This window comes from Myotis myotis, unplaced genomic scaffold, assembly GCF_014108235.1.
Source record: "Myotis myotis isolate mMyoMyo1 unplaced genomic scaffold, mMyoMyo1.p scaffold_m19_p_5, whole genome shotgun sequence".
NCBI lineage: Eukaryota > Metazoa > Chordata > Mammalia > Chiroptera > Vespertilionidae > Myotis > Myotis myotis.
In genome coordinates, this window is record NW_023416357.1 from 89,397,982 (window position 1) to 89,417,691 (window position 19,710).

Below are 19,710 nucleotides of genomic sequence, written 5' to 3' on the forward strand. Positions count from 1 at the left end.
TCATGATTTTTCCCTACTATTTTTGTGTTTTCAATTTTATTGATTTTCACTTATCTTTAGTATTTCCTTCTTTCTTCTTGCCTTGGGTTTATTTTATTTTTCCCTAGTTTCTTAAGGTATAAGCTGAGGCATGATTTGAGATCTTTCATATGATCACAGAACAAACTTTGCTTCTTTTCAGGTTGAAAAAGTTTGCTTTATTAACTAGAATAATCTTGTTGAATGATCCATGTAGACTTGAAAAGAATGTGTATTCTGTCGTTGTTGAATAGAATATTCTATTCAACTCAATTAGATCAACGTGGTTGATTGTTGTGTTTATTCTTACTGATTACCTGTCTACTGTTGTATCAATAACAGAGAGAATAATTGAAAAGTCTCCAAGTGCAATTGTGGATTTGTCTGTTCTCCCTTCAGTTCCACTAGTTTTTGCCTTGTGTTTTGAAGCTCCTTTGTTATGTAACATACACATAATAAATATACAGATTTCAATAGCATTTGCAGAGTATATACTTTTTCATTCTTTACCTTTAACCCATCTATGCTTTTACATTTACCGTGGGTTCCTTGTAAACAACATAAAGTGTGATCTTGCTTTTTAAAACTCAATCTGTTAATCTTTGTCTCATAATGTGTGTGGTTAGACCATTTACAGTTAATGTCATTTAGGGCACAGATGGGTGCTGTAGTGAAGAAAGGAGCTCTCTAAAAGACAGCTAGCAGTGAAGCAGAGTGATTCTCATATCGGCTATGGTTGGATTAAAACCTAACATCTTACTGGTTGGGAGTTAGTCTTGGTGTTGTGCTATCTTTCTATGACACTCAAGCCTTCTGCAGATTCTCAAAATGGTCTCTGGGGATCTGTGGTGAACCAAGGGGGAAGGGCTTCTTCTATTCCCGGAGAGTGATGGTGCCAGTGGGTCTCCAAGAGGCCAGCTGTGCCCAGCTCCTGGCATTCTCGTCTGGATCTCAGCAACAGGAGGAGCAATAGGGCAGAATGACAAGGTGGCAACTTACTCAACAAAACCCTTGATGAACACGATCTCATAATGTGGTGAATACAGCTCCAGTGCCCAGATGAGAAACTGAAGATCAGAGAGACTTCTAAGTGACTTGACCAAGATTCCCCAGTGGCAGAGCAAAAGTTCCAGCCCAGCTGTGTCTGGTGCAGACTTTAAATCCTTAATCACTATGTGAAAGGTTATAAGTAAATAATTTGAAGGCATGCACTCTAGATCTCAATCCACATTTTTGTCAATGGATAGGTTGAAAGATGTAATGGAAATTTCAGCCTTGTGCAAGTCTGTCCCTTCACGGTAAGACAATAAGAATTTGATATTATTTTGGTTGCCTTCATTAGAAATCCAGTAATTTGTGGGAGACAAGGAAGCACAATAGAGTTGAAGACTATCAACTCCTACTGATGAATTGGCCAGGAAATGCACCTGCTAATTTGCCCATTTCTTGGGTTTTTGGAGAAGTAGTGGAGAAAGAAGCTCTCCAAATGAAGATAGCTAGTGGTGATGCAGAGTGATTGTGACATCTGCTAACTAGATAAGTACACTGACTCCACCAGCTCATCGCTGTACTCTGGTTCTACCCTGTGGAATCCCCTTTTAGCCAATCTTGATCAAATAACGAACCCATTGCAGAAATCAATTATGAGAAAGCACATCCACTGCTACCTCCCTAACTCAGAAAAATCAGGCTTTCTTCTGTTCTACACTGGTTCCTGTCATGCATAATATAGCAAATTAATTAGTGAATCTGGCGGCATTTTGCTAATACAATTTCTCTCCTTTGCTTGAGGTGAATTATGTTCATGCTTCAGTCACTTGAATATTCCTCTTCCATGTTTGATGGAATTATGTTATCAGGTGATAATTATATTGCGCACTATCTGATTCTAATTAAACCAGAAAATAGTGACATTGTAATCGAGGAGAATGTTCCAGCGTCTGCACGCCTCGCCCCCTTGCCGCTACATCCCATTTTTAAAGCTTTCCGAGCTGTGCTTGTGCTGTTTTCTGATGCTTACATCATCTCACTCCTCTCCAGACACAATGCCTTCTTGTGCCTGCTCTATCTAATATGTAATTTGTGTAAATTGAGTCCTGGAAAGACATAATGTTTACACTTGCCTTATTATTATTTTTTTTTTTATCAGATGCTCCACGAACAGTAAGGATTGTGATTATTTCAGGTGATATCAAAAAAGAAAATGTGTCGTTTTGTTAAAACCATCCACAGAACTTGAAAAAAAAATCCCCTTGTCTGAGAGAAGAGAAACTAAAATGTTAGAGGGGAAGGGAGACCTGTGCTATAGAGATGAATGAGGGAAGTGGTGCAAAGTAGCCTTCAAGAGGCCTCAAGAGTTTGGTTCAAATTACAATTCATAACAGTAGCAAAATCACAGTTATGAAGTAGCAACGAAAATAATTTTATGGTTGGGGGTCACCAAAGCATGAGGAACTGTATTAAAGGGTCGCGGCATTAGGAAGGTTGAGAACCACTGTCCTAGGTGCTTAATAAGAATTGAATATGCTGGCCTTTAGATATATAGAATCTTTTATCTATCTATCTATCTATCTATCTATCTATCTATCTATCTATCTATCTATCTATCTATCTATTTATCTATCTATCTATCTATCCATCCATCTATTTATCTATCTTTTATTTGTTAAAAACAAACAAACAAAACAAACAAAAAACAAACAAACAAACAAAAGAGTTTGGTTCAAATTCAGGCTTTGTCTTCACACTGGCATAATCCTCTCTCCTTACCACAATAATATGTGCTCGGTGAACCTGATGTCCAGAGAGGTTTATTGACTTGTCAAAGGTCTACCGACGAAGAAATAAAAAAGCCAGGGCTGGGTACGTCCACTCCTCCCATGCCATGTTAAATGCCGTGATTCCGCCAGGGGAGGGCGAAGGGGACCCTGAGACTCTAATCACAGTAGGTCACTGGACCCAATCTTTTCTCATGAGGATAAAGATGTCCTTTGAGTTAGACTATAGTCACCCTCCATGAAGCTTGGGGACAGGGATGACAGGGAGAGGTTTGCAAAGCCTGAGACAGCTCTGTGGTGAAATAGGCGTTATGCTGCGAATGAAAGGCGCTTTAATAGTGGCCTGAAAAACACACGGCACACTGCTTTCAACTTAGGAGGCCCAAGTGCAAGGTCAGGCCAGCGGGGTCTGCAGGCTTTTTGGTCTTTTGTCCTGTTCGTCAGGTGGTAGAGCTGGGAGGGCTCACTGCTGAATGGGCTCGCACCTATGTGATGATGCTTCTCAGGCCACAGGTCCGCTCGTTTTCCAGATTGGTTTTCTTTAGGAGAAACAGACCCCTACTTTGCAGTAGCAAATGGTATAATTCAGATTGAGCCCGGCCAGCTTTCCCACTGATTTTATCTTCTTCGATGAAGGCCACTTGGCCTCAACCGCCTTGTTAGGAATTATTTCCGGCCCATAGGCACAGCGGAAAGCCCGCCGCAGCCCAGTGGGGAAGCTGGACGCCTCAGGACCTCTGGGAGGCTGTCAAAAAGGGTTGATTTCTCAGGCTGCTTGTAGGACCCAGAAAATGGAAGGGAAACTGTTTTTCTTTGTAGAATTTCTGCTGCGGGAGGGGCAAGGCCAAGTAGGCGACAGAGATGCTTAGCATATATTTACTGAATACCTACTGTATTCCGGGTCATATTCTGGGTGCCGGGTGAGAACAGTCAATAAAGTGGGCAAAAGGCTTGGCGCTAGGGCAATCGGGAATATGCATTTAATATAGTGCAGTAGAAAGAGCACTGGAGTTGGAGTCCCACCCCTGTTTTTTTTTTATGACTTTATATTCTAGTGGGAAGAGATAGATGTTAAACAACAACAACAAAAAACAAAGTACATAGCATATAGGAAGGTGATTAATTCAATGGAGAAAATTATGGAAGGGGAGGAGATAAGGGAAGCAGAGAGGGAGTGGTGGGAGTTAGGAATTAATTTAATTAAAATTTAAATATAATTGAGAAATAAAATTGTGAAAATTTGAAATGTACAACATGACTTGACATAGGTATACATTATAAAAGAATTCTTGCCATTGAGTTAATTAACATATCAATAACCTCACATATTTACACCCCCCCTTGTTTTGGTGAGAACATTTTTAAGTTATACTTCCTTAGCATATTTCAGTTCTATCATACAGTGTTATCAACTACAGTCAGTATGTTTTACATTAGACCCTCAGCCATTCTTCATCTTAGAGCTATAAGATTGTACCCTTTTACCAACTTCTCCCTATCCAGCCCCAACCCCCTGGCCCTAGCAACCACTTTTCTATTCCATTTCTATGAGTTGGACTTTTTTTAAAAAAATTCCATATATAAGTGATACCATGATACCATGCTGTATTTGTTTTTCTCTGTCTGACTTATTTCACTTAGCATAATGCCCTCCAGTTTTATCCATGTTGTGGCAAATGGCAGGATTTCCCTCTTTTTTGAAGGCTGAATAACATTCCATTCTATATATATACCATATTTTCTCTATTCATTCATCTGATGAACACTTAGGTTGTTTCTGTGCCTTGGCTATTGTGAATAAGCTACAATAAACATGGGTGTACACACATCTCTTCAAGATAATGGTTTCATTTCCTTTGGGTATGTACCCAGAAGTGGGATTGCTGGATCTTATGGTAGTTCTGGTTTTAATTTCTTGAGGAATCAAGGAGATCTTGATTTTTAAACAGAGTGATCAGGGAAGGTCTTCTGAAGAAGGGGAGTTTTGAATAAAAACTTGAAGAAGCAAGAGAGTGAGCCATGTGGATATCGGTGGGAAAAACATTCCAGGAAGCAAACAGCAAGCGCAGAGTTCTTGAGGTGGATGTGTACATGGGTATTTGAGTCAGAGCAAGGAGGCCAGTGAGGGTGGGCCAGAGGGAATGAGAGGGAGAGTGGTGGGAAACGAGGTCATCTTAAACCATCTTTGTTTAACTGATGACTTAGAGAAGTGAGGAAGTGGTTAGAGGTAATCAATTAGCAAGGACTTACCAGGTATGTGGCATCAGACTAGGTGTTCTGCTGGACACCAAAACAAGGATGGTGACCCAGCCCTCCATGACCTAATAGTCTAATTAAAGATTTAATTTTAAATCACATAGAAGCTTAGAGAACAGTGAAACCCAGGTGTGCTACATATGGATTTCTGAAGGGAGAGAGAAAATTCTAGAGTATTGCAAGAAAGAAAAGGCTCTGAAGACAGACTGCCTGGAAATGAATCGCAGCTTCATCACTTAGTAGTGGGGTAATGTTGGGCAAACCACTCCGTTCTCCCAGCCTCAGTTTTTACATCGTGATGATGGAATCTACTTTGCAGGGTCACCTGAGAAGTTAAGACAGCACATGTAACATGCTTAGCAAATACCACTCATGAACACAGTAAGTCCTCAGTAAATACCAGCTGGCATTGTTATTATCATCATTATTATTTTTAATCCTCACCAGAGGAAGATGTGTTTTTGTTGACTTTTAGAGAGAGAATGAGAGAGAAATATCTATCAAATGCCTCCCAGGTACTGGGAATCGAACCTGCAACCCTTTGGTGCACAGGATGACGCTCCAACCATCTGGGCCACCAGCCAGAGCTCATCATCATCATTATTAATTGGAGTCCTCGGGGAAGTGTTCTTCAAGGCTTGTAACTGTGGAGTTAGTTCAGTCCTCAATGTAAGATGCAAAACCAAAGGCAGGGAGGACAGTGGTCATATTTGACCGACTGGAGTCATGGCAATAAAAATGACAAGCGATTGAGCATTTGCACCTAACACCTTACTTAGGACTCATTGCAGTCCTGTAAAGTAGGAATTTGGGTTGTTCTCATTTTGTCACTGAGGAAGTGAAAGCTCATAGAAGTGATGTGATTTGCTAAAGGTCACACAGCTAGTAGAGGCAGATAGGGGACCCAATCCAAGGGAATTGCCACTCTACCGCCTATTGCCTAATGAATTTCTCTTAGATGGTGTTTGTAGGGTTTGGGTGAGACTGAGATGGCTTTATGTTCCTAGGGGCATCATAAGGAAGAGTTGTCCAGCGGTAAGAAATAAAAGGGTGATGGTTGTGCCTTTATGAAGAGTATATTGAGGTAGGATCATTCTTGCTCTTTTTAAAAATTTTTTATTGTTTAAAGCATTACATATATCTCCTCCCCCCCACCCCCGATTGACCCACACCCCCTCATTCTTGCTCTTATGATCTCTTAGAAACAAAGACTGGGTTCTTTTCTGGCTTGAGGAGGAAGATTGATGGGCAGGGCACACCATCTCCTAAAACAGGGGTCCTCAAACTTTTTATTTATTTTTATTTTATTTTATTTTTTTTATTGCTTAAAGTATTACAAAGGGTATTACATATGTGTCCATTTTTTCCCCCCGCCCTAGAGAGTCCCCTAGCCTCCCCTATCCCCCAGTGCCTCAAACTTTTTAAAAGGGGGGCCAGTTCACTGTCCCTCAGACCGTTGGAGGGCCGGACTATAGTTTTAAAAAAAAACTATGAACAAATTCCTATGCACACTGCACATATCTTATTTTGAAGTAAAAAACCAAAACTGGAACAAATACAATATTTGTATTTGCATGTGGCCCACGGGCCGTAGTTTGAGGACCCCTGCCCTAAAATGTTTAAACAAGGCATCGCTTTCTATTTTCTTTTTATTCATACCTAGGCGACAACAAGGCACTTCCCACAAAAGGAGAATGAATTTTTCTTGATAAAAGCTGATTTTCTGTTTTCAGGACAAGAACATTTGTAGGTACCTTGGCTGTGATGTGGGATTGGTGGGCATCTGGACTGAGTCCAAGAGCATCCGCACAGGGAGGTAAAGCTGCCTGGTACTTGGAGTGAGAGGTCTGGGCAATATGGCTCAGGGAACAGATGTCCTGAACCAGGTTGTGAATTTCCAGAGCCCAGGGGTTAGAACAACTTGACATTCATTTTAAGGTGGATTATGTTGTTTTATATTCTGTTTTTTTTTTCTTTTTTAATCCTCACCTGAGGATATGTTTTTATTGATTTTATTTTTGAGAGAGAAACACTGATGTGAGAGAGAAACATTGATTGACTGCCTCCTATAGTGTCCCAGCTGGGGATCGAACAACAACCTAGGTATGTACCCTGATTGGGAATTGAACCTGCAACCCTTTGATGTATGGGATGACACTTCAACTAACTGAGCCACCTAGCAAGGGCTTGCATTCTGTTTTCACTAATACTTTTCATGTATAGAATATCTTTAATGAGCACTTTTCTTTATGATATTTTGAATATCTCTCCCTCTCCAATGATTGAATTTATTGAGCATCTACTGGGCGATGAGTGCTGTACTTGGTACTGAATATGGAAAATGAGGTTCCTGTACTCTAAAAGCTTACATTTTGGAGGACAGCACAATACCAAGAATATTTTTAGGTGCTTGTTATATACTTCAGTGTTTTTAGAGCGATAAACATGAGTCATGGATTTTAAATAAGACAGGTTCAATTTTGTCATTATACTATTGTTCAAAACAATTTGCTCAATCAATGGATCAGCATTTCCTTCAGTGATTCTGGGATAATGAAGAAAAGTGGGTGAAAATCTTCTATAATAATAAAAGCGTAATATGCTAATTAGACCGGACATCCTTCCGGAAGACCTTCTGGACGAAGCCCGGGCTGCAAGGGAAGCCCGGGTCCCGGGTGCCAGAGGGAAGCCAGTGCCAGCAGCTGGGAGAAGGAAGGCCTATTCTTGCACAGATTTCATGTATCGGGCCTCTAGTATTATATAAAATATTAGGCTTTAGGCATCTTGGACTCTCCCTAAAAATAAGACATTTTAAATTTAGGATCAGGAGTTCCTAGACCATACTCTAGGGAAAATCTTGAGAAAGACAAAAGGAATTTACTATTGTCTGACTGTGTGATCTTGGGTAGCTATCTGTGCCTCAGTTTCTTCATTTAGAAAATGATAGAGTTGGTCTGGATGTTTATAATAAAATTCCTTTCAGCTCTAAGATTTTATGACTTTGGTATAGAATGGAAATTAATGTGAAAATGAGTTTTGATAGATATTGCCCTAACTGCCATTAAAATAACTATTTTCTACAAATACACCCGTACTATTTTGGTATTTCATCTTTGATAAGTGACAAATGCTATGTGATGTTTTGTATTTTATTTCTTTAATTAATTGGAGAGGTTGGGTGGGTTTTCATATATATTAAATTTGAATGGTTATTCTTTTTCTTAAACAATTATATGACTTTATGACCCAGATAAGACACTGTAAAGTTACCTTGCCATCAAGTTCTTGGATGATTTATTGAAGGCATTATTATTATTGTCATTATTATTTTCAGTGAGATAAAGTCAACTATTAAAAAAAGAAGGAAGCTTCATGGAGGGGAAAAAAGGCTTAACTTTTCAGAAATAGCTTTAACTTATCAGAAAAAACTATAAACATAACTCTTAGGCAAAGCTGCTAAAATAAATGGAAACTAAAACTTCTAGACATAAAACAAAGCTGCAGCTACTTGTGATTCCTACACAAGTATGACCAATTTGATCAAGAATCTGAATTGATTCTTAGTTTTTTTCTGACTTATTTTGCTTAGCATAATACTCTTAAGGTCCATCCATGTTGTCACAAATAGCAATATGGCTGAGTAGTATTCCATTGTATGTATGTACCACATCTTTTTTATCTAATCATCCATTAAAGGAAACTTTGGTTGTCTTCAAAGACCCATATGATTTCACTCATATGTGGGATATAAAAATGAAACTCAGACAGACAATGTGGTGGTTACCAGAGGGAAGGGGTTGGGGGATGCTAGTAGAGGTTAAAAGGGGACAAATATATGGTGATAGAAGATGGTTTGACTGTGAGTGGTGGGCACACAATGCAATATATAGATCATGTGTCATAGAAATGTACACTTGAAATCTATATGATCTTATTAACCAATGTCACCCTAATAAATTTTTTTTAAATCCTCACCTGAAGATATTTTTCCATAAGTTTTTTAGAGATAGTGGAGGGAAGGGGGAGAGATAGAGACACAGAAACATTGATGTGACACACTGATTGGTTGCCTCCTGCACATGCCTGGACCAGGGCTGGGGATTGAGCCTGCAACTGAGATATGTGCCCTTGACTGGAATTGAACCTGGGACCCTTCAGTTTTCAGGCTGATGCTCTTTCCACTGAACCAAACTGGCTAGGGCACCCCAATAAATTTAATCCTAACTAATAAAGAGGGAATATGCTAATTGACCCTCATGCTGTCTCAAAGATAGTGGCGCCCACAGCCAATAAGGAGGGAATATGCTAATTAACTGCCCTGCCCTCAAAGATGGTGGCACCCACAGCCACAAGATGGTGGCGCCCAGTCCCCTCAGCCCCGCTGGGGCGGCAGGCAATCAGGGCCATCCAGGGCTTGTGCTGCCGGCAGTGGCAGCAGTAGAGGTGTGATGGGGCGTCGTCTTCCCCTGATCACCAGGTCGCCTCCTGCCCCTAAGGGCTCCCAGACTGTGAGAGAGGGCAGGCCGGGCTGAGGGACACCCCCCGCTCCAGTGCATGAATTTTCATGCACCGGGCCTCTAGTAATAAATAAAAGCAAAAGAGGAGAACTGAATTGAAATTCACCAATGTCATTCATTCATTGACTGTAATTATTTTCCTTTCAAAATTTTAATGCCAACTTTTTTATGCTCTAGAGAATGAATATGTTCACTTTAAACATGTATTTGAAAATGAAAGTCTCTTTTTCGGGGGGGGGGGTGGATAAATTATCCATTTACTGAAAAAGTTAATGGCTTCCTCTGTTATTATATGACTAGAGGCCTGGTGCATGAAATCTGTGCACAGGTAGGTTCCCGAGGCCTGGCCAGCATTCAGGGCTGATCAGGTTCCCTGCCTCTCCACCTCCTCCTTCCCTTACTCCCTCAGTGCCCTGCCGCCACCGCTGATTGCCCGCCATGTTCTGTGCTGCCTCCTGGTGGTCAGCGCACATCATAGTAAGTGATCGAATGCCCTTATCTCCCGGTCGAACTCCTGAGAGGACACTTTGCATATTATCCTTTAATATATATAGATAGGGCTGTCTAAATGCTATTGTTGATGTCTGTTAATTCAAAATGCTTTTCCCTAATGCTGGTTGGTTAGTGCACTCTTGGTTATCAAACTCATAATGACATCTACACATTTTTCAAAATTCAAAAATTTTTTAATACATCTTTTATTTCATTAGTAATAACAACTTTCTCCTTACCTTTGGTTAGGGATATTAAAAGTGACATTCCAAAGAGTTTGGTTTTCTGGGCTTCTGGATGGAGTTTAAATCCAAATCTTGCCACTTACTGCTTGCATGACTTTTTGCATGCTATTTAATATGAGCCCCACTTCATCAGCTGTAAATTGGGAATAATAATAAAAGTTATCTCAGAGTTTATTGACAGAATTAGCTGAAATAATGCATGGTAATGCATGTAAAGTACTTATATTATTACCTAGAAACTTATTAATAAGTAATAACTGTTATTTACTATTATTTCAATCCATTCTTGCCCGAGAAAGCTACTTTGCAACAATAACAACAGTAATAATGATAATTAGAAGTGTCTTTCTGTTTTTCCTATGAATAATTGGTATTTTTTTTTAAAATATATTTTATTGATTTTTTACAGAGAGGAAGAAAGAGGGATAGAGAGTTAGAAACATCAATGAGAGAGAAACATCGATCAGCTGCCTCCTGCACATCTCCCACCGGGGATGTGCCCGCAACCCAGGTACATGCCCTTGACTGGAATCGAACCTGGGACCTTTCAGTCCACAAGCCGACGCTCTATCCACTGAGCCAAACCGGTTTCGGCTGGTATTGTTATAATAATACTTAAACTTGAGCTTGCATCAAAATTACTTTGAGGGCTTGTTAAGACAGATTTCTGGGCCCCATCCCAAGAGTTTCTCATTCAGTAGGTATCTGGGAAGGATTTGCCTTTCTAACATTCCTAGGTGATGCTGATGCTAGTGGTCCGGGGTCTACACTTGGAGAATCACTGTTCTAAGCATCCTACTAGCAACATCTGATTTGGTCCTTATCATAACTGTCTGGGAGGCACCCTCTCTCTCTTTTTTTTTTTTTTTTATTTTCAGCTGTGTTTCTTTTTTATAGTGTGTGAATTTTTTAAAATATATTTTATGGATTTTTTACAGAGAGGAAGGGAGAGGGATAGAGAGTTAGAAACATCGATGAGAGAGAAACATCAATCAGCTACCTCCTGCACACTCCCTACTGGGGATGTACCCGCAACCAATGTATATGCCCTTGACTGGAATCGAACCGGGGATCCTTGAGTCTGCAGGCTGATGCTCTATCCACTGAGCCAAACCGGTTAGGGCGGCAGCCTCTCTTATGATCCCACTTTAACAGGTGAGGACATAGGGATAGGTTAACAGTTTGCCCAAGGTCACACAGCTCAGGCGTGCTAAAGCCTGCTTTTAACCTCTTTCTTCCTGTGATTACATATGTGAAGCTCTAAACCAGGGGTGGGGAATGTTCGGCCTGCAGGCCATTTAAGGTCTGAAAAATCATTTGGTCTGGCCCTGCCAAGGCTTTAGGGGTGAGTTAACTAAATGTTTGACCAAATATAGTAGGCTAATTGTTAAGTTGATACTTAAAAAAAAAAAATGTATGTATATATATTGATTTCAGAGAGAAAGGGAGAGGGAGAGATAGAAACATCAATGATGAGAATCATTGATCAGCTGCCTCCTGCATGCCCCTACTGGGGATCGAGCCCACAACCTAGGCATGTGCCCTTGACCGGAATCGAACCTGGGACCCTGCAGTCCACAGGCCGACGCTCTAGCCACTGAGCCAAACCAGCTAGGGCTAAGTTGATACTTTTGTATGGCTTGTGAATGATGTTATAAATATCCAAGTGGCCCTTGGCAGAAAAACGGTCCTCGCCCCCCCTCCCTCATTGATCTCCTTTTTCTACCTACATCAGGCCTTCGCTTCCCCACCCTTCCCAACTCAAAACGATTGCCAATAATCATAATTGCCCCCTTGCATGTACTCTTGACTCCTCAGTCCCTTTCTTGCATCGTATGCCTGACAAAGTCATAATCCTGGTTAAATTCAACTCTCTGCCTACTCTGGACCTGCCCTTGAGAAGCTGAACATGGCTGAAGAAATACACAAAACTTCATCCGCCTTGCCATGAACCTCAAACGGGCCCTTAACACTGCCAGGCAACCACATTGCACTTTCCTACTCCATTCACTCTCCTACTTTATTTTTTTTAAAACTTTATTGTGTTGCGGTAAAAACATTCAACATGAGATATATTGTTACTACAATTTTAAGTGTACAATACAGTATTGTTAACTATAGGTAAAATGTTGTGCAGATCTCTAGAATTTATTCATCTTGCATAATTGAGGTTTTATGTCTGTTGATTAGTTCCCCATTTCCCTCTTCCCCAGCCCCTGGCACCCATCATTCCACTTTCTTCCTCCATGAGTTTGACCATTTTGGATTCCTCATATAAGTGGAATCATGTCGTATTTGTCCTTCTGTGACTGGCTTATTTCACTTAGCTGAATGTCCTTAAGGTTTATCCATGTTGTTTCATACTGCAGAATTTCTTTCTTCTTTAAGACCGAGTAATATTCCATTGTGTGTCTATATCAATATTTTTTATTCATCCGCCAACTGGAAACAATGGTCAGGTTGTTTCCACATCCTGACTCTTGTGAACAGTGCTGCCTGAAACATTGAAATGCTGGTATCTTTTGAGATCCTGATTTCAACCCTTTTGGATAAATACCCAGGGGTGGGATTTGTGAGTCATATGGTAATTATATTTTTAAGAAAAAATAGGATAATTTTTGAGGAATCTCCATACTGTTTTCCATAGCACCTTCCACTTTCTTAAACAACCATTTTATACCTCTTTTCTCTTCTCAAACCTCATCTCCTCTCAGCTGATAACCAGGCCTCTTACCTCCCTGGGAAAAGCGGAGCAGTCAGAAGTGAGCTCACACTGACTCCCACAACCTCAGCTACCCATGTTCCAGCATCTGCCTTCACCCAGTCTGACTTCCTACACGTGCCCATAGGTGCATTGTTGGTGCTCTTGTCTAGACACATTCCCTCCACTAAGGTACTAGTTCCCATCTCCCTTTGACTATTTAAGTACATCACTCCATCAATTCTTCCTTCTCCTCCTACATCATTATTTTTCTCCTTTGTGGATAATTCTCATCATTATGTAACATACTATTTTTTCTTCCATCTTAAAAAACACCCTTGGAACTGGGCCCCTTAGAGAAATGACTGATTCTAGGGCTTGGGCAGGACATTTACAAGATGAGACTGTAACATCTTGTAGTGACAGAAAGTAAAGATGTGCTAAGAAAGAAAGAAGGAAAGAGACAAACAAACCACCTGGTAATGATGGGAGTGTGCCTGGCAGAGGGATAAAGGGCCAACTGGAAGAGCTCCCAAAGGCCAAATCTGGAACAATGTGAGCAAGAAAATAAAGTATCGGATTATAACTCAGAGTATGAGATAAATATTCATGAATTCATGTTGATATAAATTAATAATTGAATAAGTAAATTAGTGGAGAAGAGACAACTCTTCCATAAAGAATTCCAAATAATTTATGTAAATACTCTACCCTTAAAGGGGTGAAGCATAACTCCTCATTTTTAAAATGTAGGCTGTGCACAGTGATTTTCGTCCAAAGAGTACAGCATGGAAAGGAAAAAAATAACTTATAGTGAAGAAATAAGACAAACACAGTTGAGAGTATGTAACTTGACATGAGGTGATGAGAATAGCCCTTTACCTCTGTGGTCTTCCTACCTAAAACACAGTACTTCAGCCTAATCATGAGAAAAACAACAGGCAAATCCAAAGTGAGGGAAATTTTACAAACCACCCAACTAATAATCATAAAAACCATCAAGGTCATAAAAAAGAAGAAACTGTCACAACCAAGGGGAGCCTGAGGGACATGACCACTAAGTGTCACGTGGTCTCCTGGATGGAATCTTGGAACAGAAAAAGGACATTTATAGGAAAGTTAAGGAAATCTGAATAAACTACTGATTTAAGTAAATAATGCTGTATCAATGTTGGCTCGTGAATAATGACAAATGTGCCATACTAATATAAGATGTTAATAATAGGGAAACTGGGTATGGGATATCTGAGAACTCTGTACTATCTTCCACAATAATTCTATAAATCTAAAAACTATTCTAAAATAACAAACAAACACAAGCATCTTTTTTTTTCTTGACCCCACTTTCTCTACCAGCTACCACTTCATTTCTTCCCTTTGTATCAAAACTGAGAAGATACTTATATACTAGTATTCCCTATTTTCAGTTCTTCCCCTTCCATTTAAAAAAATCTTACTCCAATCAGGCTCTAGCCTCTAGCAATCCAGTGAAAAGGCTTTGGTGAGGGTTCACCAGTGACTTCCATGTTGACCTTCATGTTGCTAAAGCCAATGGTTGTTTAACCTGTTAACCACACTTGACATAATTGATCACACTCTTCTATCTTGACTTCTAGGTTAAACCTTTCCCCTGGTTGCCTCTTACTTCACTCACTGCTCATTCTCAGAATTCTTGTCTGGTTCCTAAACTTTTAATGTTGGAAGGTGGTGAGCTCAGTTCTCTTCTGTTGTTTATCTATGTTCTCTGCCTTGAGCTCCTCTAGCCTCATGGCTTTGGGTATCATCTTTATGCTGGAAACTCTGACTTATTTCCCAAGTGTGGACTTCTCTCCTGAACTCCAGCATTATACATCTACACTTCACCACATGTTCAAAACCAAATGTCTGCTCTTTCTCCCCACCCAAACCCACTCTAGCCTTCCCCATGTTGGTTGATGGCAACTCCGTTCTTCCAAATGATCAGATAAAAAATTTCTCTCTCCTTTACATCCATGTCCAATCTTGCAGGAAATCCTGGTTGGCTCTTCCTTCAAAATACAGGGTGTCTCCCAAAAATGTATACACATTTTAACAGCTGATAGCTCAATTTTGAAAATGAAGTGTATTTTAATAAACATTGCCTTTATAATTATTCAAAGTGTGTATATACATTTTTGGGGATACCTTATATATCTAAATTTCAACCACTTTCTACCTCCATTGGTCTTGGACACTATCTATCACTAGCTGTGTGTGAGTGGGTGGAGTGTAGGGATGGGAAGAGGATCAAGGTGGGCAGCTGGAGACCTGGTGTTTATTGGTTCCCTGTCTTAGGTTCCGGCAGCACAGGTGTGTTCAGTTTATGATGATTCATTGAATTGTACTCTTAAGATTCATGCACTTTTCTGTATGCATGTTATACTTCACCAAAAAGTCCAAAGGGTACATGTATACAATAGAATATTATTCAGCCAAGAGAAAGAAAGACATCCTGCCATTTGTGACCAAATGGATGGACCTGGAGGATGTTATGCTAAGTGAGATATGTCAGACACAGAAAGACAAATATTGTATGGTCTCACTTATACCAGGGGGTGTGCAAAAGTAGGTTCTAGTTGTTCACATAAATATATAATACAAGAATAAATAATAATAATACAAGAATACACTCTGTGTTTTGTGTAGTCACAATGGTAAACCTACTTTTGCCCAACCCTGTACAATAATGTAGCATCTAAAAAAAAACTGAGCTTGTAGAAACAGAGTAGGATTGTGGTTACCAGGGACTGAGGTGAGGGTGAGGGGACTGGGGAGATGTTGTATAAGGGTACAAACTTGCAACTAGTAGATCAATAAGTCCTGGAGATCTAACATACAGAATAGTGAATATAGATAACAACACTGTATTATAAACTTCAAAGTCATTAAGAGACTAGATCTTAATTGTTCTCACCACAAATAAGAGATTATAACTGATTATGTGACATGATATTGCAATATATAAATGTATCAAATCAACATGTTGTACACCTTAAACCTACTTAATGCTTCATGTCAATTATATCTCAACCAGAGGCCCAGTGCATGAAATTCATGCACTTGGTGCGGGGAGGGGGAGGGGAACCCCTCAACGTGGATTGTGAGAGGGCACAGGCCAGGCTGAGGGACCCCACTAGTGCATGATCGGGACTGGGGAGGGACGGTGGGAGGGCTCCAGGGTGTGTCTGGCCTGTCTCGCTCAGTCTTGATTGGCCAGACCCCAGCAGCAAGCTAACCTACTGGTCAGAGCATCTGTCCCCTGGTGGTCAGTGCACATCATAGCGACTGGTTGACTGATCAACTATCTGCCCCCTGGTGGTCAGTGCACATCATAACGAGCAGTTGAACAGCCTTAGCATATCATTAGCATATTATGCTTTGATTGGTTGAATGGCCAACTAGGTGACCAGACGCTTAGTATATTAGGCTTTTATTACATAGGATTAAAATAATGCCAGAAGGGGAAAAAAAGCTCCAAAAGAAAATGTTAATTCTATGAGTTAACTCATTGATAAAGCAGGGACAAAAGACTTGTCTTTAAAACACTGGTTCTCATCCAAGGGAGATTTTATTTTCCTTCCTCCCCTGCCCCCACACTTGGCAATGTCTGGAGACATTTTTAGTGGTCACATCTTGGGGGCTGCAACTGGCATCTAGCGGGTAGAGGCCAGGGATGCTGCTAAACACCCTGCAATGCATAAGTAGCCCACAGTGAAGAATTATCAGCTGAAAATGTCAGTAGCTCTGAGGTCGAGAAATCCTGTTTTAAAAGAACCCAGGTGAGAAACGCCAGGATCCCCTGCACTTTCATTTCACCCACCACAGCCTCTGCTGACAGAATTTACTTGATTCGGACAATGTTTCCTTTCCCAGGGGGCGCATCTGGGAGCAGGAGCGAATTTCATTTGCTCCCTCGTAAATCTCTGAAACAGAAAACAGTCTCAATATTCATCTCTCTCCCCCAAGTCTTCGGAGCCCTCCAAAGTGGGCCATGGCAGCTGGCTCCCAGCAAATTCCCCAGACGCAATTTAAATGTCATTTCAGGGCTGGGAGTAGGGCATGAGTATTTAAGATGTAAATTGTTTGGGTCGTGCCTAAATCTTTTATGGATTTTACTGGATGAGAAAAAATGAGTCACTACTTTTTGATAAAGTTCTCTTTCCCTCCGTATTATTAACAAACGCAGCCAAGTGAACCAGACTGCAAGGGAATAAGGATGCTTGTTTGGGGGATGATATTAGATTCGGCTCCATTCCCAGCGTGCTGTATTTATGGTTCAAAAACCAAGGAACAGGTAGGAGATTTGTCCTAGGTCAGTGTGTCCCTGCTGGCAAAGGCACTGGTGCATACCAAATGCTTCTGGGTGAGGGTGGGGAGGTGGGGAGTGTGGAAGTGAAATTCAATACTCTAACCCTAGGTGGAGAATCAGGTACCTTGATAGCTGACTATATAGCAACTAGAGGCCCTGTGCATGAAATTTGTGCACGGGTGGGAGGGCCCTCAGCCTGGTCTGTGCCCTCTCACAATCCAGGACCCCTCGAGGGATGTAGTGTGTCAAGGGGCAGGTGGCCAGGGAGGAGCCCATACTGGGGCCGGTGCCGCACTGCTCATGCTCATCCTGGCCTGCTGTGCCTACTGTTGCCGCTGCTGGTCAGTAATGCTGCAGTAATGCTGCTGTGGAGTTGGGAGAGGCTCCCACCACCGCAGCTGCACTCGCCAGCCGTGAGCCCGGCTTCTGTCTAAGCAGCGCTCCCCCTATGGGAGTGTACTGACCACCAGGGGGAAGCTCCTGTGTTGAGCATCTGCTCCCTGGTGGTCAGTGTGAATCATAGCAACCAGTTGACCGGTCATTCCGGTTCCAGTCGTTCCGTCATAACAGTCGCTTAGGCTTTTATCTATATACTAGAAGCCCATTGCATGAAGATTCGTGCAATAGGCCTTCCTTCCCGTGGCTGCTGGCACTGGTTTTCCTCTGGCACCCAGGACCCAGGCCTTTGGTCAGGCCACAGCGAGGCTTGGCTTCTCCGCTGCAGATGCTGCGGAGAAGCCAAGCCTCTTCAGTCTTCAGTCTTCACTCTGGCTGGAACCTTCAGTCTTCGCTCTATGCCTGTGTATGCAAATTAACCGCCATCTTTGTTGGGTTAATTTGCATAGTTGCTCTGATTGGCTGGTGGGCGTAGCGGAGTGACACCAATTTGCATGTTTCTCTTTATTAGTGTAGATAGATATTGAAATTACCGACTCTAACTCCAGAGATTAAACCTTTCTCATTCTCTAGTTAGAATCCCAGGGGTGGGTAATATTTCACAGACGAAGAAAATGGTGCAAATGGGAGGGGGATACTTAATAATTTCAGATGGACTTCAGAAGAATATCTGTTTTAAGCTTTTGGAGAGAAGTGATGCTCCCTCCATCTCACTCCCATCCCATGCCCAGGAATTAATTTTGCATGTTAATGTGAAAGCAACCTCTCTCTTCTCTGAATGTTGCTTTTGACTTTGACAGGTATCTAAAAGGCTGTTATTAGACAAATATTCATTAGCTAATAAGCTAGTTCTTAGGCAAAGCATGCATTTTTTTTGTCATCTCATGGGAAAATTATAGAGAGCCATAATTAAGAAGAAAATCACTAATTGTAAGGCACAGAATTTGTTTGCTAAGAATAGTCATTAAGGGGCAACAAAAGCATTAGCAACTTCAATATCAGAAAATAACTATTAAAATGCAAATGGAATTGAGGTATTGGCCCAGATATAATAATGGCTTTACATTTTCAGGTCTATAATTGTGGTTTGACTGGAGGTATTGTGGGTATTTTTTTTAAGGAGCAATATACAGTGGGTATAAATACTTAAAGTAGCACAGCTTTTGATTTCAAATTTCAGCCTCAAGTTTTAATCTCTAGAGAACATTACCACTGGAGGAGTTACTCAACTACACTGTCAATGCTGTTATTGCTGCAGGATGGTGATGAATTGGGCAAAACCAGGACAAAGAGTAATGTTTCTGTGGCCCAGACAGTTCAGGAGAGCAGTTTTGCATGCAGAGTGCCCAGGGTCTGACATCAGCATGGAGTTTGCTCAACACCGCCTGATAAATTGTCCTTCTAGAGAATAACTTGCATTATTTTTGGTTCCTGGCAAATATACTCCTTGGAGAAAATTTAGAAAAAGCAGAAACTTGTAATGAAGGAATTTTAAATTCTCCTTAATTTCACCAATCAGAGATAGCCAATGCTAACATTTTGGTGCGTTTTCCTGTCTTTTTATTGCATTTTAAACTTGTATTGGATCGTAACAATTACATGATAAAGAACACACATTTTAAGTGTCCAACGTATAATGAATTTGCATTTATACATCAACATAATCACTACCTGGATCAAGATAAATAATGTTTCTAGCAGCTCTCCCCCCACCTCCCTGCCTCCCCAGACCCAGGGTACCATGGTTCTGGTCACTCTCATAACAGATTCCATGACTTTGACCTTAATATAAATGGACTCATATGGACTATCTTCCATGAGTCTTGCCTCTTTTAACCAACATTTTATTTGTGTGATTCATCCATCTGGTTATAGTGTCTAGCTATACCTTTGTCATTGCTGTGTGATACCCTGTTCTATTCTATCCAACAATTTATTTATCCACTGGTGAACATGTGAATTGTTTCATTTTTAGCTAGTA